Raw genomic sequence first — 23886 nt, 5'->3', positions numbered from 1 at the left:
TTGTCATGACCTTGGGCAAGTTACTTAATCTTTGGATGTCTTGGTTCCTTATTTGTAAAGTGGTAGTAATAGTAGTATCATCTTATAAGGTTGTTATGCATGTTGAGTTAGTTTATGTATTTAAAGCTGTTCACTTAGTGAGCAATATGTAAGTGTTAATATTTATTGTAATGACCTTATTCAATTGTAAAGGGAATTAAATAGGATTCATATTATAATACCTTCTTCATGATTAAGCATTCAGTAAATGTTAGTTACTGTGGCTGTTACTATTTGGGTCTAGTTCCAGCTCTGCATTGGCCATTGGCATACCATAGTCAGATTAATTTTATTAAAGTAACACTTTTGTCATGTTTTACTCATGGTAAACACTCTCAGTTGCTGCCTATACCTGTAAAGTGGTCCTCCTTAGACTATCTCTATCCTAGTCATTTTAATCTATTCCCCAGGCATGCCTCACACCATCACTTCACCTAGTTTAAGATTTTCTCCTCACTCATTGTTCGTCAAGAACTGTGAATAGTCTGAGCTTTTACCTCACTTAGAAGCTAACAAATTAGCCTGCCACAGTTTCGTGGATGCTGGCAGAAGACTTGAAATTCCTGGGTTATTACTCATAGAACAGCAAGCAGTGTGAGCCTCATGTTTGCATCCATTATTCTTACTCCCTCAATCCCCGGAGCGGGGTGGGGGTGGGGAATGCAGAGGAGCCCAGGTGGGTGTTCTTCATGCAGTGGGCTTGTGTCATAGCTGAGGAACTCCAAGCTTAGGATGCCTGATATTCTTTGATAACAACTCAGAACTCAATAAATAGTAGTTTCATAGAGCTTATTTGCAATGTAGAATCTGAAACAGTATTTATTATGTTGCATTACAGTTATCTTGCATCTTGAACGAATCCTTTACCCATGTATGATTTTGTGACATATTGACCTTTTGAAAAATACTGGTTTCCTAGGTTATGTCAACCTCCCAAATATTGACACATTTCCATAAACAATATAAAAGATTACATTTGTTAATATCATTATTGACCACAACAGAAAAATCTTTAAATATTGGGAAACAATGAGGCTCAAAGAATCAGATATAAGTTTTCCAAAATTTGGATTTTCCTAATGTCCTAATTAAGATGAGTTTTATACTTTTCTAATATTCATGAAAAACATGTTTTAAAAATTCAACTTGAAACTCAAACATTCACATAATTGCTTTTCTTTGAGACAAGCATTGTTTCAATGTCAGAAGAGCTTTATGTGTGCTTTTAATTTCATCCCACAGAATATTTAAAAGGTGCGTACCCAAGAGTTAAAATTTTGAAAAATCAATAATTTTTACTGCTTCATCAAAGATATTCTTAAATAATGGTGGTGAAAAGTGCAATAATATTCTAGTGTAGTTTGCTGCCACTGACTTATTCATGCTAAGTTGCCAGCAGTTGTACACCATTGTTTTTTGCAACATTAGTGCAAATGTCAACACAGTGAAAATGGCAAATAACATCTTAGTAGTATTATGAAGATAATTTTGACCTTGTGGATCCCTGGAAAAGGTCTCCAAACCTCTCAAATGATCTTGGATCATCTGTGAGAACTGCTGAGGTAGGGAGACCTGTTAAGAGCTGTTACAAGAGGAAATTGAAGGGGACTTGAACACAGAATGTAGAGCATGAAAGAAAAGCAATTTGAGAAATGGAGCACACTGATTCTAAGTTGTCTGTGGATAGCTCAGGTACAGATTTATGGTAGCCTTTAGAAAATATGAGTCTGAGTATAGAAAGTCAGATTTAATGATCTGTGTAATGGAGGCGTCCACACATAGGTTGAAGTCATCAGACTGTGCATAGCATAGTGGTTTAAGGCAGGGGTCCCCAATCCCTGGGCCGCGGACCGGTACCAGTCCGTGGCCTGTTAGGAACCTGGCCGCACAGCAGGAGGTGAGCGGCGGGCAAGCGAGGGAAGCTTCATCTGCAGCTCGCCATCTCTAGCATTAACACCTGAACGCCTGAATCGTCCTTCCCCCCCACCCCAGGTCCGTGGAAAAATTGTCTTCCATGAAACCGGTCCCTGGTGCCAGAAAGGTTGGGGACCGCTGAATAGGCTTCCTTGTTTTAAATTCTAGTTCTGCGACTTTCTTTTTTTTTAAATTCTTTTTTATTGAAGTATAGTTGAATTACAATGTTGTGTTAATTACTGCTGTACAGCAAAGTGACTCAGTTATACATATACACACACACGCACACACACACACACATTCTTTTTCATGTTCTTTTCCATTATGGTTTATCACAGGCTATTGAATATAGTTCCCTGTGCTATACAGAAAGACCTTGTTGTTTATCCATTCTATATATACCAGTTTGCATCTGCTAATCCCAAACTCCCACTGCTACCATCTCCCATCCCCCTCCCCCTTGACAACTACCAGTCTATTCTCTATGTCCCTGATTTTGTTTCTGTTTTATAGATAAGTTCATTTGTGCCATATTTTAGATTCCACATATAAGTGATATCATATGGTATTTGTCTTTGTCTTTCTGACTTCACTTAGTATGATAATCTTTAGTTGCATCCATTTTGCTGCAAATGGCATTATTTCATTCTTTTTTATGGCCGAGGTGTAGTCCATTATATATATGTACCATATCTTCCTTATCCATTCATCTGTTGATGGACATGTAGGTTGTTTCCATGTCTTGGCTACTGTGAATAGTGCTGCTATGAACACAGGGGTGCATGTATTTTGTTTTTTATTTTTTATTTTTTTGCAGTACGCGGGCCTCTCACTGTTGTGGCCTCTCCCATTGCGGAGCACAGGCTCTGGACGCACAGGCTCAGCGGCCATGGCTCATGGGCCCAGCTGCTCCGCAGCATGTGGGATCTTCCCAGACCGGGGCACGAACCCGCATCCCCTGCATTGGCAGGCGGACTCCCACTGCGCCACCAGGGAAGCCCGCATGTATCTTTTTGAATTATAGTTTTGTCTGGATATATGCCCAGGAATGTGATTGCTGGATCATATGGTAATTCTATTTTTAGTTTTCTGAGGAACCTCCATACTGTTTTCCATAGTGGCTGCACCAACTTACATTCCCACCAACAGTGTAGGAAGGTTCCCTTTTCTCCACACTCTCTCCGGCATTTGTTATTTGTAGACTTTTTAATGATGGACATCCTGACTGTCTGCCACTTTCTTAATCAGTTTGTGTGTTGGCATCCTCATCTGGAAAATGGATAAAATAATAGTATTTACCTTAAGTGGTTGTTATGAGGAGTACATGTGTTGATATTTGCAAAATGCTTAGAACAGTGTTTGACACATAGTAATACACATGTATATTAATTCATATATGAAATCCATATTTATAGTAATCCATATATATATAATTTTTAAGAATAAATGAAATAGAAGAATGGGAGTATGTGAGATTATTCTGGGAGAATATTGGGAAAGAAGAAAGCCCAGGGTTGAGGGGAACTGATATTAAGAGAAAAGCAAAAAAAAAAAAAAAGGAGCCAGCAAAGGAGACAGGGATGAGGGGATGAGAGAGGCAGGCGAAAACTCTGGAGAGTGGTTTACTGGAAACCCAGGAGGAGTGTGCAGAAATGTGGACTTAGGCAGGAATGTAAACCTTGAGATGGCAGGTGCTGCATCTACTTCGTTCTTGGCTCAATTCCCTGGACTTAGCATTGTGCCTGATACAGAGTAGGTGCCCAATAACTATGTGGTGAATGAAAATTGTTATAGAGAAGTCAGAAAAGATAAGGGCCTGAATATATTCATTTAGGATTAGCAAAAATAGGTCAGTTGGGGACTTAGACCCTCTATTTAATGCCAAACTAACATCAGAATTAGTTGTTGAAATCTTCTTACTCTGTGGTTTAACCATTAGAGTTATTGTATTTTACCATAGTTTCATTACATTTTTATGAAACCAGACTGAAGTCTCATTTTTTTAAATAAGTAAATTCTGCCCATGATCACAGTAATATTTTTAGTCTTTTTTCCTAAAAGCCAAAATTAGTCATTAGATAGAAGTCCTGATCATTAACCAGGCTACTGGATGACTCAAGATTCCATCATTTGACCTCATATTGAAAATATGAGGGCCAAACAGAGTTTGTCTGACAAGCAGCACTGCAGCAGTCTTTTCTGCTTTTCAATTTTACTGTACAGGAAAAACATAATCAAAGCACTGGTTTTCCTTTTATTTTGGCCAGTGGCAATATGTTGCTCTTCACTGAGAATGGTCTGACTATAAAAATCTCCACATGAGGAGGTGGTTACAAATGAATACCAGCACCACATTTTCTGGGCTGCTTAGACCAATGGATTCCATTTAACTGGTGTCAGATTAAATATCCCTAATTATTACGTTAATTTTGCCACTTCCTTGCTCAGAAATTTTCTATGGAGTGTATATCGAAGCCTCTTTTAATCTGGCTAAGTTCCCTTTCTGAACTCCCCCTGCAGAAACCCTATACTATAGTCACATGAGGTTACATTCTTTTCTTTTCTCAAACACTTCACTCCCCTACTTGTTTAACTTTTGTTAGATCTATTCTTAGAAATCTTATAGTATTTGTTTTGAATGGAATACTTTTTGTTATATTATCTAATGGATTATTACTGGTGCTTAGGAACATGTCATCAACTTTTGTAGGTTACTCTTTTATTCATAAATCTGCTGGCTTTTAAAAATTGTAATGGCTGAATATAGAGGCTATTGAATTTTCTGTGTAGACAACCATATTTTCCACAAGTAATGACACATCTCTTTCTTTCCAATTATTATGCCAAAAAATTTTATTGACTTGCATTTACTAGAACTTACACTGAAGTGTTCAGTAGAAGCAGTGATAGCTGGCATCCCTATCTTTTTCCTGACATTTAAAAGAATGCTTCTCAAATTTCATCATTAAGCTACTTGATGAATAAATATATGTGTGAGTCAGCATTCCAGGTGGTTACGAGATAGGGCTCTGGACCAGTCTGCCTGGGTTTAAGTTCTAGCTGTGTTACTTACTGCTGTGTTATATTGGAGAAATTAACTCTGGCTTGATTTCCTCATGTGTAATAGAGGGGATGATAGCACCTAATCATAGGGTTATTGTAAAGATTCAATGAGTTAATACTTGTAAAGTGCTTACAACCATCTGGCACATAGCAAGCATGATACTGTGTTCCTTATATAAATATACTGAATTGGTCATTTGAAATTTCTCATTCAATATATTACTTTAATTTATATTATTATATGTAATGGCCTTTAAGTTCCTGAGATAAATCATGTTTGATTGTGAATTTTAAAGGGCATGTAAATTGGTATAGCCACTATGGACAACAGTATGGAGGTTCCTTAAAAAACTAAAAATAGAGCTACCATATGATCCAGCAATACCACTCGTGGCATCTATCTGCAGAAAACCATAATTTGAAAAGATATGTGCACCCCAGTGTTCATTGCAACACTATTTACAATACCAAGACATGGAAGCAACCTAAATGTCCATCGACAGATGAATAGATAAAGAAGATGTGGCAATTTTTTACAATGGAATATTACTCAGCCATAAGAAAGAATGAAATAATGCCATTTGCAGCAACATCCATGGACCTAGAGATTATCATACTAAGTGAAGTAAGCCAAAGACAAATATATGATGTCACTTATATGTGGAATCTAAAAAAAAAATAATACAAATGAACATGAGTTCCTACAAAATAGAAAAAGACCCACAGACATAGAAGACAAACTTATGGTTACCAAAAGGAAAAGTGGGGGAGGGATAAATTAGGAGTTTGGAATTAACATGTACACACTACTATATATAAAATAGATAACCAACAAAGACCTACTATATAGCACAGGGAACTATTCTCAATATTTTGTAATAAACTATAAGGGAAAAGAATCTAAAAAATAAAATATATGTATGTATAACTGAATCACTTTGCTGTACACCTAAAACTAACACAACATTATAAGTCAACTATGCTTCAATAAAATTAATTAGTTAATTAAAAAAATACATGGTTCACTTCTATTCAATACTGTACTGGAGGTTCTAGTCAGGGCAATTAGGCAAAAGAAATAAAAGGCATCCAGATTGGAAAGGAAGAGGTAAAATTATACCTGCAGATGATGATATTATATACAGAAATCCTAAGGAATTAACGCTAAGAAAAAAACCTATTAGAGCTAATAAGTGAGTTCAGCAAGGTTTCAGGGTATAAGATCAATATACAAAAATCAATTGTATTTCTATATACCCAGCAATGAACAATTAAAAAGGGAATTAAAATAATTCCATTTACAATAGCATCAAAAAGAATAAAACAATTAGGAATAAAGTTTACAAAAGAAGTTCAATACTTATACACTGAATACTATAAAGGATTTTTGAAAGAAACTAAGGAATATCTAAGTAAATGAAAAGTTATCTTTTGCTCAAGGATTGGAGGACTTATTAAGATGGGAATACTCCCCAAATCTGATCCACAGATTCAATACAATCCTTATCAAAATTCCAGCTGCTTTTTTAAAAAAAGAAATTGACAAACTAATCCTAAAATTATGCATAAATATAAGGGTCCCAGACTAGCCAAGCCAATCTTGAAAAAGAACAAAGTTGGAGACTCACATTTCCTGATTTCAAAATTTACTACAAAACTGTAGTACTCAAGGCAGTGTGGTACTGGCATAAGGATAGACATATAGATCAATGGAATAGAATTGAGAATATAGATATAAATCCTTCCATTTAGGATCAATTGATTTTTGACAAGGGTGTCAAGGCAACTCAATAAAGAAAGAATGGTGTTTTCAACAGATGCTGCTGTGACAAGTGGATATCCACATGTAAAAGAACGACATTGGAACCCTACCTTACAACATATACAAAAATTAAAAATGAGTCAGTGATCTACATATAAGAGCTAAAATCATAAAACTCATAGAATAAAACATAGAAATAAATATTGTGACCTTGAATTAGGTAATGATTTCTTAGACCTGACACCAAAACATAAGCAATGAAAGAAAAAATGGAATGCATCAACTTAAAAACTTTTGAGCTTTAAAAGACATTTTTGAGAAAGTGATAAGATAAACCACAGAATGGAGGAAGATATTTGTAAATTATATTTATAATAAGGGATTAGTATTCAGAATACATAAAGAACGCTTATAGGGAATTCCCTGGTGGCACAGTGGTTAAGACTCCACACTCCCAATGCAGGGAGCCCGGGTTCAATTCCTGGTTAGGGAACTAGATCCCATGTGCATGATGCAACTGAGTTTGCATGCCACAACTAAGGAGCCCACATGCCACAATTAAGGAGTCCACATGCTGCAACTAAGGAGCTGGTGAGCTGCAACTAAGGATACCTTGAGCTGCAACCAAAAGGAGCCCACCTGCTGCAGCTAAGTAGCCCACGAGATGCAACTAAGGAGCCCTCCTGCCACAGTGAAGGCCCAGTGCAACCAAATAAATAAATATTTAAAAAAAAAGAACGCTTACAAAGCGACACTAAAGAGACAGATGACCCAATTAAAAAATGGGCATAAGATTTGAATAGACATTTCTCTAAAGAAGATACAAATGGCCAAAAAGCATATGGAAAGATGATAAAAATCACTAGTCATTAGAGAAATACAAATCAAACCACAATGAAATACCACTTCACGTGCACTAGGATGGCTATAATAGAAAAGATGAGCAATAATAAGTGTTGATGAGAATGCAGAGAAACTTGAACACCTGCACATTTCTAGTGGGAAAGTAAAATGGTGCAGCCTCTTTGCAGAAGAGTTTGGCTGGTCCTCAAAAAGTTATATATAAGAGTTACTATATGATTCAACAGTTTTACTCCTAGGTATATAGACATTGAAAACATATGTCCACCTAAAAATTCATTCATAAATGTTCATAGTAGTATTACTCATAATAGCCCCAAAGTGGAAACAAACCAAATGTTCATCAGCTGAGGAGTGGATAAACAAATGTGGCATAACCATATAACAGAATATTATTCAGCAGAGGAAAAGATACTTGCTGCATCAAGTATCAGTAGCAATGGATGAAGCTTGAAAACATTATGTTAAATGAGAGAAGACAATCACATAAGGATAGTAGCGAATGTCCAGAATAGGCAAATTCATAGAGATATAAAGTAGATCAGTGGTTTCCAGGGGCTGGGAGTAGGGGCTGGGAGTGACTGCTTATGATATGGGATTTCTTATTGGGGTGATGAAAATGTTCTAGAAGTTGTAGAGGTTGTACAACTTTGTGAATATATTAAAACCGACTGAATTTTACACTTAAAATTGTGAATTTTATGATATGTGAATTACATCTCCTCAAAAATGTTTAAAGAATACATGGTTGGATTTAACTTTCTAGTATTTAGAATATTTGCATATATGTTTATGAGTGAGATTGTTGTTTTCTGTTCTCATACTATCTTTAGTTTTCGTATCTGAACCCAAATAATCTGAGTCCTCTCATTGTTTTGTATGCAGTCCTTATTTCTCTCCAAGTCTAATTCCACTTTTGCATTAATTCCTATCCCTTCTTGCCTATTTAAGGACATAATTCTAGCAGTCTCCCTCTCTTCCCTACATCAATAATTTATCCTTTTTATTTGATAATACCAAGTGAGTATTCAAAAGTGATACAACAGCTCTTATTGTGAAAGCACCTCCTCTAGACTACACAGTCTTCTCTAGCTACTGCCATGTTTCTTTGCTTCTCATAATAGCAAAACTTATTGAAAAATTTACTTATGGTCACCAGCTCACTTCTTTCCCCCCCGATGCTCTCTTGGAACCATTTCAATCAGGCTTTTGTCCTCACTTATGTGCTAAAGCTACCAGTTAACTCCATGTTGTTAAATTCTAATGATCAGCTCTCTGTTATCATCTTACATGAACTCTCAGAAGCATTTTTTTTTACAATGGATTACTCTCTTGAAATATTTTCTTCAGTTTACTTCTGGGATGCCACTTTCTTGGCTATATGATTGAAGATCATGGCTTTTTGCTGGTTGTCAGCTGAAGAGCATGCTCAGGTGCTGGAAGACCACCCAGAATTCCTTGCCATATGGGCATCTCCAACATGGCTGCTTACTTCATCAAGACCATAAGGAGAATCTCTGACCTCAGGGAGAGCCCAGCCACCTTCACCTTATGTCTTTTCATCTGATTAAGTCAAACCCACCAGATGATCTCCCTTTTGATTAACTCAAAAGAAATTGATTTTGGATCTTAATTACATCTCAGATACCTTGACTGTGGCCATATTCTATTGGCTAGAAATATGTCACAGGTCTTGTCCCACACTCAAGGAGTGGGAATTATGCAGGGCATGAACACCAAGGGGAAGAAATCATAAGGGCTATTTTACAATTATGCCTACCACACTCATCTGTTTGATCTCTCAAATGGGAATTCTTCAGGACTCAGTTCTTGGGTCTCTTCTTTGTCTGTTGTGCTGAATATCTTTCATTTGCCTCTCCACATTTGCCTTCTCCTCTTCTTTGATTTGTGCCCTAAGAGGTGATTTGAGTACACTGTATCAACAGATTCCCTGGCCCTTTTCTTCCTCTTGGAGGTTGGGAAAAGAGTGGAGTTGGGGTATTTATTCCTCTATCCTCCTAACTGCTGTGTTAACCTCCCTTGATTAAAGGTTACAGCTCTTGTCAGGGGGCCCCTTCCCTTCAGCCGCCTCCTCTGTGTTCCCTGTAACTCCTCCCTCCCTTTACCCCTTTAGGCTTCCTGCTATTAGGGTAGTGCAGTATACCTTGTTCTTTACCCTAAAATCTGCCATGCCATTAAAATAGACCCTTTGTTAAACTCTTCTCAGACTGTATGGCTGGAGTGTGGTGCATGAGCTGATGGATAAATCTACATGCTCTCCTTCACGGATCTCATCTAGTCTCATGGATACAAATTTCAGGATTCCTCTGACGACTCCTAGATTTCTGTCTGTAGCCTGCACCTCTCACTTGGGATTCCTACTTGAAATTTCCACTTGGATATCTTCTTTATACCACAGACTTAACATGTCCCAAACCTCCAGCTCTATTCTCACCTAACTGCCAACCTCAGACATAACCTCTCCACATACTTTCCAGTTTCAGTAAATGGCAATATCATTCTTCCAGCTGGCTTCCAGGAGGCCAAAAAATCTGGAGTCATTTTTGACTTTCGTCTTTCTTTTACACTCCCCATTCCATCTAACAGCAATCCTCTTATCTCTATTCAACATATATTCATATTTCAACCACTTATCACCAGCTCCACTGCTTTCACCTTGGTCTGAACCATCATCATCTCTGGCCTGGATTACTTGAATAGGTTTCTAATTTGTTTCCTTGCCTCGTTTCACATTTCACTCGTCTTTTCTCAACAAGGCTGTTGTACTGATTTTTCAATATATAAGTCACATTATATCCCCCATCTCCTCAAAATCCTCCAGTGGCCTCTCATCTCACTTGGGAGTAAAAGCCAAAGAACTTAAATGGTATAGAAGGCTCTATGTGATCTAACTGGGCTTCTGCTCCAGTTCCAACCTTTGCTTTTACCTCTCTTCTTTGCTCACTCCACTCTTGTCACACTAGTTTCCTTGCTGTTCTTTGAACATGTGCTCCTGCCTTAAAGCCTTTGAACTTCTTGTGCCATCTGCCTTGGACACTTGTCCCCTGCATATCTATATGGCTGACTCCTTCAAATCTCACCTTCTCACTGGTTCTTCTCTGGCACTCTCTATAGAAGAACTTCTTTCCACTTTGGTGCTCTTCTTCCTCCTTACATTACTTTACTTTTTCTTCATAGTACAATACTTTTACCATCTGACATATTATATATTCTTCTGTGTATTTGCCATCTGTTTCCCACACCGCCCCCTCCCCTGCAGTTAGAATATGCCGGGACTTTGTTTTGTTCATTCCTTTGTCTCCAGCACCGAGAATACTGCCTAGCATGTCATGCTGCTCGATAAATAGTTGTTGAGTAAATAATTGAGTATATTAACGAAAAAGCTTGTGTGATTAGGGCATTATCATATTGGTTTGGTAGTCAAAATGGATAAAGTCTCTAAAGTTGTTTTGTTTTGGGACTCCTGATCCACAGTAGTATTGGGGATAGTACAAATATAGTTATGGAACTAGGGGGTCTTTGAATCAGTTTCTGGTCTTAAGACTGTGTCTTTTTTCTCCTCTTTTCTCAGATCCAATACTTCCTAATAAACCACAGCCCCTAGCAGCAAGTGAGTTGTTTTTTAAGCATCCTATACCTGCGTGGTATTTCCCACCCAGCTGCAGCCTCAGGCAGGGTGCGTGGCTCTGGCTGCTCATCTGCCTGAGTCTTGCTTACCGCATGGCCTTCCTGTTCTCTTCCTGGCCTGTGGAGATATTTATCTTGATTTTGCACCCAGCTAATGTCTTAATGCTTTTACCTTTTTATGCATTTCCAATCATGGCTGAGGGTTTGGAACAAAGAGGGCGTGGTAATTTATGAACTCACTAAACCATCTCAGTTAGGAGTCCGCATGCATTTCCAAACAATGTTCGAATTGTTGCCAAATTTAATATCCAGGAGACAGCACATAAAAATTCAGATTTACAGTTTATCTTGAAAAGTTGGAACATCTGGCAACACTCAGCTTGCATTTCTGCATGTGACAACTGAGTGGAGGTAAGTAAATACTAAGACCCTTCAATGGGTCATGTACTGTACAAGTTGCCAAGTTCTCACCACTGCATATTTTCTTAAACTTGACAGAAAAATGACCTAACTCCTTTGCTTTATCTGCCTAACCCCTGTAGATATTTTGATTTATGATCCCTATTTTGGGTACATGATGAGCTAAAGCATCAGGTAATTTATTAAGAGGTTAAAAAGCAAAAGCCACCAAACAAAAAGCATAGTGATTATTTTGAATCATATGTAAGAAATGGAGCAAGAGAGAGAGCCAGTAAGTTTTTTCTTCTGTATCTTCGTGTCCCAAACCTACTAAACCTGCAGCTTTTTCATTTTAGGGTAGACTTCTGCCCTTAAATTTTTTTTTTCTTTTGGATTAAACTTTATATCAGTGAATCCCCTGGAAATGAGTGATGCCATTACACAATGACTAACGCAGCACTGAGAATGTCATGTGTCTAGTCTTCTGCCAAGGTAAGGTCTCTCTAATTTAACAAAGAACTAAATCACTTGATGATATTGACAAGCTTTTCTTCCTAAGTTGGGCTGAGTAGTTACGACAATCAAATGTTTCATGTATGCAAGAATCTAGGTAATCAGCTCCTTTTTGCCCAGCTACCACAGATATTCTTCCCAGAATCATCTGTGGCCAGTTTCAAGTACTGTTATACTTATTGAGGAATAAATTTCTGGTTTATATTAAATAGTGACTTCTGTCCAAAAATGTACAGGTGTACAAGACTAACCAGGGAATGGGCATTTGTGTAGCTTATGTGATTTGTAGTTTCAGAAAAACCTGTTGCTTCCCATGTTTACCAGTGGGTCATGGTGCCAGAAATGACTATATTTCTCATTTATTCAGGTTGATGCAATTAAGCTAATGTTGAATAGCAAATAACTCCTCTTATGTTTGTGCCATTTGTCATCTCATTAGAGATTTCAGGTTTGCAAGGGCAGTTAACACAGTGCTGCTCGCTACTTCCTAAATACTCTTCCGGAAAACTTATGACATTGCTGCTTCTTATATACACTGTGACTTACCTGTGTCTATGTAAGGGGGCTTGCTTGTGACCTAGAGAGTTTAAGTTTTGAAGTATGGTTTGAAGTTATGGTTGTAGCATGTTTATCTGTTCAATTGTTGTTTCCCTTCCATAAAAGTTAGAACTCTGTCTTCAGAACAAACATTTGCTAGTATCTAATCACCACATTTCCAAGGAAGAGTCATTACACAGAACAAGATTTAAAGAAAATCAGACATTAAGTACACATTTTAACAATAAAATGAAATATTATCAGTATTTGTTTAATCTGACCTCGTTTTTTCTCCTAAGCTTGAGTTGGATCAATTCACTTTGAATGACAAATATTATTTTCATTTATCATTTTTATTATTTTGTTGTTGTTTGAATACAAGCCCAGGTGGTTGATTCCCCTCAGCATTTGAGGGAATCTTTAGCTGCTTACTCAGGAACTATTTAGAAGGCAAGTTACAGTTTCTCGGGAACAGTTGGCTCATAGGCAGGGATAGAAAAATGGATTTTGTGGACCCATCTATATCACCTGAGCCTAAGGTTAGATAATCTCATTTGAACCCTGTAGATTTAAAAGTCTTCTCTTAAGTCAGAGTAGGATCTTTCTTTCTAGAAGTTCTAACAGTTTCTTTTTCCCTTCCTTAACTGTTCACATATGTTTAACTCCAAAACACTCCAATTTTTTTCTTTTTAATCACCTACCCTATATTTTGGGACTCTAGGAATTTCATCTTAAAATTCTAATTCAAGTAGTTGTTTTTAAAGACCAGTCTTGCCTTTTTGCTTTCCTAGTAATAGTGTGGGTATCCTTCCCACACTGAACTACAACCTAGCTGACCAGGACATCAATGCATCTCCTTTAGTTAGATTTGCTCAGGTGACCAAGACAGAGTCATTTAGGCAACGTCATGTGAATGGGGATATTCTGGAAAGATGTGAGGAGATGAACAGCAATAAAGGGAGCCTCCTTAGCAGCTGTACAGAGTGTCCTTCATGGAATCTCATTCTTCATTGTTCGGTGTTCAGCTACTGTAGCTCTAGTGATCTAATAGCATCTTTGGTAACCTTGTCATTTGCCCACCGACAGAAGTGGGCATCCATTGGTCCTCTCAAATTTTAATGCCTCAGCTTTCCTTGGTTTCTGCTTCTTTCTTTTTCTGATACATTGTCCACTGCTTTTTTCCCATTGCTTCTGCTTTCTTGTGACTCATTCTCTCTTTCTCATATTCTCAAATTCAAAACTACTTTTGATCCTCTTTGAACTTCTAATGCCTTGCTACTCAAAGTCTGGTCCTTAGACTAGCAGCATCACATTAACTTGGAACTCGTTAGAAATGCTGAATCTCAGTTCCCCCCTCCAGACTTGAATCATATTCTGTATATTAACAAGATCCTCAGATCTGAGAAGTATTGCTCTAATGTGGTAGCCCCTTTACTTTCTCCCAGTCCATCAGCTCCCACCTTCTTATCTTTTTTCAGTTTTTCACCATCATTGTTTAATTTAGATCCCACAGTCCTTTATTTGAATGACACTCTCACCAATACTGTTAACTACCTTGTGCCTTCATCTCTTAAACATTGATTTTTAAAATTTATCTGACAAAAGCCCAACTCTGGATGACTGCATCTATGTGCGTTCTCTATACCTACAACAGAACAGCCTGGCACTGCCAAAAAGTCACTTATCAGACAGATTGGTTCCAACACATTGGATTCTTTAAGTCTGCCAATTCTTCCATGTTTCCCTGGTAAATTCTCTCCCTGTATTTTCAAAAATTGTTTTAAACATTCTACATTCTAGTCAAACTTTAAATATTCTTAACTCCTCATTCTCAGCAGATGACTTCACCTCCTACTTCCTGAAGAAAATAGAAGGCATCAGATGGGAACTCCCTCAGCTTCCTGCTACCAAATTCATACAGTTCCATCTCTACCCATGTTCTTCTCTTTCTTTCTTGTGTTAGTATAGGATATAGTCTTCTGATCATTTAGGGCCAATGTCTTCACCTGTGTTTTGAATCTCATCCCTTCATGCCTTATCAGAAGTCTCACATTATCAATTCCTCCTCTCCAGCTCCACTCTGCTATTTATTCAGCATATCCTTCTCAACTGGATTATTTCCATTTCCATTTAAACCTGTTCATGCATTTTCCATCTTAAAAGCAACAACCTTTTCTTGACTCCCATGTTCCCTCTCCAGCTCCTTTCAGTCTTCTCCATTTCTTTAAATCTAAAGAGTTTTCATTATTTGGTGAGTTCATTTTCTCATCTCTAACTCACTCTTTTTTTTTTTTTTCCTCTCTTTTTTTTTAAAAAAATAATTAATTTTTGGCTGCATTGGGTCTTCATTGCTGCATGCAGGTTTTCTCTAGTTGTGATGAGCGGGAGCTACTCTTCATTGTGGTGCATGGGCTTCTCATTGTGGCGGCTTCTCTTGTTGTGGCTCTTGTGCAGCCAGAGAAATATTTTATACAGTTTTGAGTACGTTCCCTCCTCTCTGTGCCCAACTCCCATCCCTTCAGGCACTTACCATTGTTGTTTTAATAGAGACCAAAATAATGAACATAGCCCTCAAGGGCTTCTGTGGTTTGGCTTCTATCTATGTCTCCAGCTTAACCTCACTCTACTCTTTTCCTCAATCCCTGCATTCCAGTGGCATTGATTGATTGATTGATTTTCTAGTGGGCTCACAAGAGTCTCACAATACTATTGTTCTCTCTACTAGTAATATTCTTCTCCCATTCTTCAGCTTGTTACCTCTATTTCACCTTCATTTCTCAGCTCAAGCCACTTTTTTTTCAGATAAGTCTTCCTTGAGCCTCTCATGTTGGGTCAGGTTTTCATAGCATTGTTTTACTTCCTCATAGCACATGTGTTAGAATATAAATGTATGCTCATTCATGTGATTATCTGACTAATATTTGACTTCCCCATTAGTAAGTTCCATGAGCATAGAAAACAACTGTCCATTCTTCAATATACGCAGCACTTGGATGCCCTGACTGACCCAGAGTATGTCCTCAATACATACAATTTGAATGAATGTAAATGTCTGAAGCTAGAGCATCTGATAGGATTGTTAGCCACCATCCAATGTAGAGTCCATCATACCAATTTTTTGTTTCAGGCTACCTAAGAGGCTCTTGGTTCAGTCAGTCAGTTGCTTCTGGGGAGGAAGTTGGTTGAAGTCTGTGTAGTCTAATCACAAGCAACCAACCTCAGCCAATCTTGCATTAGGAGTTACATGTGGTTGCTTTTTCAGAAGGTAACTATGGGTATAGCATGTCCTGGAGAATGAGAGTCACTTCTCCAGTTTCAGACTCCTTGTTTATTTACGTTTGAGATTAGATGACATTAGATTAGAGTCTTCGGTGGATATCAGAGAAATAAAACCCATCCATACTTCTCTTCCCTGACTGTTATGTTAGTGCCATTCTAAGTACAATTTTTAGTAAGCAAGACCTATTGAATATGCTGTTAACTCTGAGCAGAGTTGTAGGAAAGTTACCTTAGAAATGTTCACTATAGCTAGTTGACATTGTACAAAATCTAAACACTTTGCTCACATAAGTTCATGAATACTAATGGCTTTCCTTTGATTGGAAAATTCTCAAAGTGATTTGCCAACACACAGAAAGTTCACCAATACCAGCCAGGTCTGAGACTGCAGCTGGGGGCAGGGGCAGCTGGGGGCAGCTGTTTACCATAGCACGATTAGATTAGGCCTTTTCAAAATGCAAATATAAAAGAATACCTTATTCAACTGAAGCTTCAGGGGTAATTTAGAAAGGCAAATGCAATTATGCAAATTGGATAGCTGCCAAAGAAGGAGTTGGCCAACATCTTTAATTTTGTAAAGAGGGCTGTTATCAATTTATATATATAAATCTCCATCTGCCTCTGGAGAGATAATGAGTCCTCTGGGGTACAAAGTGAAGAGATGTTTTTCATGGAGAATTAGTAATATGTAAACAATAATGTTGATGCCAAGATACATATAGCATCTGCTATCAAACAGGCAACTATACCGCATATAATTAGACAATGCTAAGCAGTGGTCAAGGTCTAAAATTTTTATTATGCATGAATTTTTATTTTTGTAACTCCCTGGTGATAGCAGACAGAAGAGAAGCATATCACTTAGCATTTTGTCTCTTGAAAAATGGCTTGGAAAAAATCTAGTTGGAACACCTACAAACAACCAATGTTTAGAAAATAAATGTTAGTAAATATATAGTTATAATTTTTCTTACCCCCAAAGTGAAATCCTGAGCTCAGTTAAAATTCTTTTAGGTTCTCATATAGTCTTCTTTCTTTCTTCAGAAGCCAAGGGATCAACTGAAAGGAGTTGATTATTTTTTTATATCAAGAATTTATAAATAAATTGATTGGTTCATTCCACATGTATTCATTTTATTGAGTACCAAGAATGTGCAAGACATGGATTGGGTATTAGTGATACAAGAGTGAGCAAAACTAGACAGTCTCTACCTTGGCATTTATAATACAGCAAATGTGATAGACTATAATGAAGTGACCATACAAACAATTGTAAAGCTACAACTGTGTCAAAAGATGTCAAGGGAGAGGTACCCAGTACAGTTCCAGGAAAATTGAAAATTAATCTAATGGGTGGATTGATGTGGTCAAGGAGGTCAGGAAAAGTTTCTCCTTCTCTGACGATGAGATCTTTGAGCAGAGCTCTGAAGAATGAAAACAGAAAAACTTGCCAGGCAAAAATGAGAGCCTGTGTGACAACTCTGTGGTGGGAGGTTGCCTAGTATGTAGGAATAACTGAGGGAAGACCAGGGAGGCTGAAGTGGAGCGAGCACAAGGCGGATATAACATGATGTGGGATAGCAGGAGCTGGACTGTGCTGAGCTCCACATGCCATGCTAAGTTGTTTGGTCTTTCCCTTCAGAGCAATAGAAAATATTAAAGTGTTCTAAGCAGAGGGCGGCAAGATGCAATTTGTATTGACTCCTCAGATTAATGTCAATTAAATTTAGACTGCCAATATATATGTACTGAAATATGTGTGGAATAATATATGTGTACAGGACATCAGCACATTTTACTTCATACCATGTTCTTAAATATAGGGAGATATTTTGAAAATGAATTTTGTTACCACCATTTTGAGGAAGATTAAATCAATTAAATTGAAGTCATTGAAATTCATTGAAAAAGTATAAATGGCTTTGCTTTTTAAGTGCTGAAACAATCTTGGTCAGTGAAGTATTTAAGAAAGTGAAGATTAATACGTATTTTGAATGTAGATGAATAAAAGGTGAGAAGCAAGGAACAGTAAGATGGGGGTGTATAGAGGAGAAGGTGAAAAATATGAGACTGAGTTTGGGTATTCAAAAATGTAAAAAGTATAATGTTAGGTCTGGGCATTGAAAAACATGGTTAGTCTGAATGCGAGGGAGACACTGGACAGTAAAATGAATGAGAACAAGTAATGTGCTTCTGAGTTTTTCCATTTTTTTCTGTTTTTCCATCCCTGCATCTCTTCCTTTTGGAGAAGGACTCCCTCCTACACTGATGGTTCATGTAGTTTCAGTAGAACTGACCCCACCCATCAGCTCCAAGGATAGCCAATCAGAGTTCTCCATTTCCTGGGCCACAGGATTGATTTAGGACTGGGCCTGTGATCCAAGAAGATACAAAAGGAGCCATTCCTATAATAATTTCTGAAACTAATGGGAAAGATGTGCTCTCGTTTTTGGGAGGAGGGCTAGTGCAACAATGTATTAAGATTCAAGTATTCTCTTTTGCAATCAATGAAGAGTTTGCCTGAAAACAACAGAGAGTGAAGCAGAGTCAAGAAATGGAGAAAAAGACATTGCAATTGACAGCGGTTAACCCCCTGGAACCACATATACTTTAAAGTTTCCATTTATACAGCCTGATCACTTTTTTTTTTTTAAATAGGTTTAAGTTGAGCTAGCTTGAGTTGAGTTTCTGTCATTTGAAACCATGAGCCTTGCTAGTGGACCAACCCTGCAAAAAACTCATACCTGGATCAGTCCAACCACCTGTCATCTCTGTATACCTGGGATCTTAAAAATAATTGTAGAGTCATTGTAAGAATACCTCAGAAATGTAAAGTACTGCTGGAGATCACATGAGCTTGTAGGCTGGTGCCATGAAACAGTCATGGTTCACAGCCCAGTTGGGACTTCGACACTGCTTGGTAAAACTTTTGTTTGTGTGTGTGTGTGTGTGTGTGTGTGTGTGTGTGTGTGTGTGTGTCTGGTTAGGGTCTCTCCCATTCTTCTCAGTAATTTTATTTTTATTTTATTAAAAAATCTCATTATATCCTCTATCCTGTTAATTCCACCTGGTGAGAATGTCTCTCTACCTACCAATGGTTCAGCATCTGCGCTCATCCTTTCTTTTTTTTCTCTTGGGACAGCACAGGAAGAGGTTTTTTCCTCTTCCTCAAGATAACTCTATATTGTGCTTTGGTTTCCATTTTCTTTATCTCCTTGTGGACCTTGCTCTGTTGATCTTCCTGTCTCCTGTGTTATCAGTCTCTTTCTATTGGTTCTTCATATGTAGTCTCTTGCATTATAAATAAGCTTCTCAATTTCATATCCACCTCCTCTGTCTATGGTGCCTTCTCTCTCTATTTTTCCTTCACAGCTAAACTTCTCTAAAGAGTTACTTAGATATCTCCATTTCCTCACCTCTCATCTGTGCTTTAACTCACTACAGTCTAACTTCTGCACCTAACTCGGTTGTCTGCTCAGATAAAGGTCACCAGTGACTTCCATATTGGCAAATCTTTTCTCTCCTTATCTTCCTTGACCTCTCTGCAGTACTTGACATTGTCCATGGCCCTTGCTTTGAAATGGTCTTCTTCCTTATCTGCCATGAGTCTTCTCTCCAGCGATGTAACTTTTAACTCTCAGGTTGTTTTCTTCTGTAGCTCACTACTAAGGGATCAGCCTGCCTCATGACATGCACTAATTTATTAAACACATATTTTGTGCCTGGTCCATTAGCTATGTAATTATAAATATTTTTTGAGGTAGGTACTATTATTATGCATGCTGTACAGATTGGAAAATTGAGGCTAAAAGAGGTTATGTAACTTGCTTAAGAGAATGCATCTTGTCAGACATGGAGTCAGGACTTGAATCCAGAGTCTGCTTTGTACTATTTTAACTAAACTTCTTAATGAAGTCTAATATACAAATAGAAAAATGAATAGCTTGATAAACTTTCACAAAGTGAACACACATCTCTGTAACCAGAAAACAGATCAAGAAGCAGAATGTTCCTAGCACCCCCAAATCCCCCTCATATCATCACTACACCCCCCACAGGGGGTAACCAATATCTAGACTTTTAACACCATAGATATTTTACTTGTTTTTCAACTTCATATAAATGGATCATGGAATCATACAGGATATGTGTAAGACTCATTCATTAAGTTGTGTGTGTGAAAAACTCATTCATTGTTATTACATGATTACCTTTTAGTACTTCATTGTGTAGATACACCACTATTTGTCCATCTGCTCTTGAATGGACTTTGGGGTTGCTTCTAATATTTTTTTTCTATAACAAATAGTGATGCTATGAAAGTTCTTGTATACATCTTTCAATGGACAATATGTGCATTTCTGTTGGCTATAAACCAAGGAGTAGAATCACAGGTCATGGGGCATGCTTATGTTGGTTTTCATAGACACTGACAAATGATTTTCCTAACTGATTTTATCTTAACGATTGACTACTTCATATCCTATATGCTCAAAATAAGCCCATTATCTTCCCAGTAGAATAGAAAGGTTTTCTTTGTTTATTGATCATATCCCTTACATGTACTCTTCATGCAGGATTTATATATGTATGAAGGATACTGTTGTCTGTTCCAAGATCCACATTTATTATTATATTGGTACAATTTTTATCTCCTTTATTGACCCCAAAAATGGAATCTTGGTCTGAGTAAACTTCTTTTCAGATGTGCTTTGTTCTCATTTTTCTCTTTATCCAAAAACCATGCGCGCATCAACTAGAAGTCACTACATTGTTATGTTGCTCCAAATGTGGCTGCCTTTCATTTGCCCATGCTTAAACACTGTTCATGGACATGGTAGTCAAAGATATCATAGTCACATCCTTTACTTAAACATTTTCCCTGTTAAAGGGAGGGCGTGGATTTTGCTTCAGTTAGTGCCACAGCAAGTGATTAGTGCCACAGCAAGCAGTTATTATTGCACAGTGCTCTAATTGTTATTCCAGCTTGGACCAGCTGAATCAAACCCTAGAAATTCATGTGTGATGGAAAACATGCTGCTAACCCAATGGTTTTCTGTAAAGGAAGCCCATTGTGAGCACTAATTTTCACTGTACACTTTTGAATAAAGCCTCTTCATTCTTTGAGAGATTCCTCTATCCCACAGATGTGCATAAGTTAAAGCCTGGCGTTACCCAGCTGAAATGTTATGTGAACATATGCAAGCAAAAATGCCCCAAATAATATCCTCATGTGTTTGGCTGACATATTTAGTTTCTCTTGTTTGCCTCACTCATATGCTCTGGCTGTCTCTTCTACCCATTTTATCAAGTGAGGACTGCACTTGTTGAGTTCATCTTCTTTCATGGGATAAATAAGTAGATACATAGATAGGTACATAATATATTTTTTATAGAAGTATATTTGATATATAACATTGTGTAAATTTATGGTGTACATGTTGATTTGATACATTTACACATTGTAATATGATTGCCATTGCAGTGATAGTTAGCACCTCTATCACATTACATAATTATCATTTCTCTCTTTTTGTGGTGGAAATAGTTAAGATCTAGTCCTTTTGTAAGTTTGATGATTATCATTCAATATTATTGTCTATATTTGCTAATCTGTACGTTAGATCTCTAGGACTTATTTTTTATTCAAATCTTTATTGTTTTTAAAAAACACATCATTGTCACAAATACATATATATACTTACATGCACATATATATCTAGGAAGGAACATAAATATGACAAACTTTATCAAACAGATTTGAAAAATTTTCTTAAAATGTAATTGTGTACTGTATAAACCTTAAATAAGAAAAATAGGATGTAAGATAATTATGCCCTTCATTTTCATTCTCGTTACTGGTCACATTTTTCTGTTTATTTGTTTGTAGGACTTACTTAATAGATATGTAATATTAAGTAGTTTCTCAGTACTTTAGAAATGTGTAGTTTGTGATCTTTAAACACGTTGGAAAAAATAATCTTTTCTTAAGAATGAATGCTTTAACTTAGTATAGAGGCATTGTGATTTAATACGGTGCAGCCAACATCCACAGTTCCATGCATTATTTTTCTATATAAATGATGAGGAAAAATACGTCTTTAGAAGTAAAGGCACTTTTCACCTTTTAAAACTAAGCTTAATATTCACATTTACACAAATGCACATTTACACACATTCCACAAACTGGTAGGAAGTAAGAAATCATGAATTGATTTAATGTTTGATTAGTTTTTTAAATGCTAAAATACTGGCTTAAGGCAGCCATACTGGCAAAAAAAGCAAGAGTTATGCATTGACTATGTTTGTTTTAGTCTAGAATGAATTGCTTGTGTCTGATGATCAGTCCCATGAAGTTTGCCCTTTTCCTTTTGCATCATGTGACAAGTGTCTAATATTACCTGTGTTCTGAGGAGTGAGTAAATAGCAAATAAAAGGAATTTTTTTTTGTGCCACTGAATTGTTCAGTTATGGTAAAACTGTAATTTTTATTCCCTCTCCTCTTTTCCATAAGTTATTTGAAAATCTTTAATATCTCTCTCCACTATTGTCCTAGACAAGACTAGACTGTTTAGAAGAGCTTTTTAGTTCTATTCATAGGGCAAGGTTTTCTTCTTTTTATATTTCAATCTTCCTGACAGGGCAAAATCTGTTTCACATTGGTAGTTGGTACAGTTAAAACGTCACTTGGATATCCATAGAATCAGACCAGTGTTTAAAGATCCTGGCTCAGTCTTTTTATTGTTGTGTCTTTATGTTCAGGTAACTTAAATCTATCAGATTCCTCACTGATAAAATAGTAACTAATAATGGCTCATATTGATTAACCCAGGCACTAGTCTACATACTTTATATACATTAACACTTAATATTTATAATAATTATTTCTGCTAGGTAATATTATATTATGATTCCTGATTTACAGATAAAGGGAAGATACTATTATTATTCCAGTTTTACCAGAAAGAGAAATTGAGGCCTAGCGAAAATGACATTAAGTTACTTTCCCAAGGAACACAGGTAGTAAATGACAGAGCTAGGAGCTGAACTGGACTGTATACTATATTGTCTCTTACATGCCAGGGCAGGTTGTGAGAATTAACTATAATTCTAGTGAAAACACATCACCATGAACTCTACCTAATAATTACTCAATAAATGGTGATTATTGTTATTTTCACTGAGACAGCAGGGAAGAAAGAAGACGTAGCAGTGAGAATGGGAGGTAAGGTGTCTGTCATTTTCCCTTGGATCTCCCCTACCTGGAACAGTGCTTTGCAATGAATGAGTGAATGCATAATGAGTGATCTTAGGGCAGGATTAAACTGGACAGGATTGACAGAAACCTTACATAAGGGTACAAAGTGGTCTAAGTGTATCATGAATGACGTTATTCAACTAATGGTCCTTAAAGTTTGTGTCTGTAGTCATAATGAAGCTGAGAAAGGGATGTAGGAACAGAGAAATGAAAAGAGGCTTTAAGAAAAAGTCCTAAAGATGTTAATGTTATAATAATTTCATCAATTTGTTTTATTAACTGTAATGTGCTTACTAGCAAAAAAAAAAGAAAGAAAGAAAGAAAAAGAAAAGAAAAAGAAAAAACAACCCTGCAATAAAATGTCAATTTGTTGTAAATTTGTCATAACTGAAAAGAAAGGATGAACATTCTGTGATTTACTGGAATTAAAAATAATGATTATTCAACCTTTAGGAAATTTTGTGAATGCTATTTCAAATTACTTTTTGAACGAATACCAAATATAATATTAATGTAAAATTTTTGTCAATTTATGTCTCTGTGAGGAGAAGGAACAAATTCACTCCTTTGCAGTTATATATTCACCCAAATATTTCTAAGAACAATGGTGATG

The sequence above is a fragment of the Phocoena phocoena genome, chromosome 11, assembly GCF_963924675.1.
Source record: "Phocoena phocoena chromosome 11, mPhoPho1.1, whole genome shotgun sequence".
Taxonomy (NCBI): Eukaryota; Metazoa; Chordata; class Mammalia; order Artiodactyla; family Phocoenidae; genus Phocoena; species Phocoena phocoena.
The sequence above is the reverse complement of the archived record's forward strand: the minus strand, read 5'-3'. Positions refer to the sequence as shown.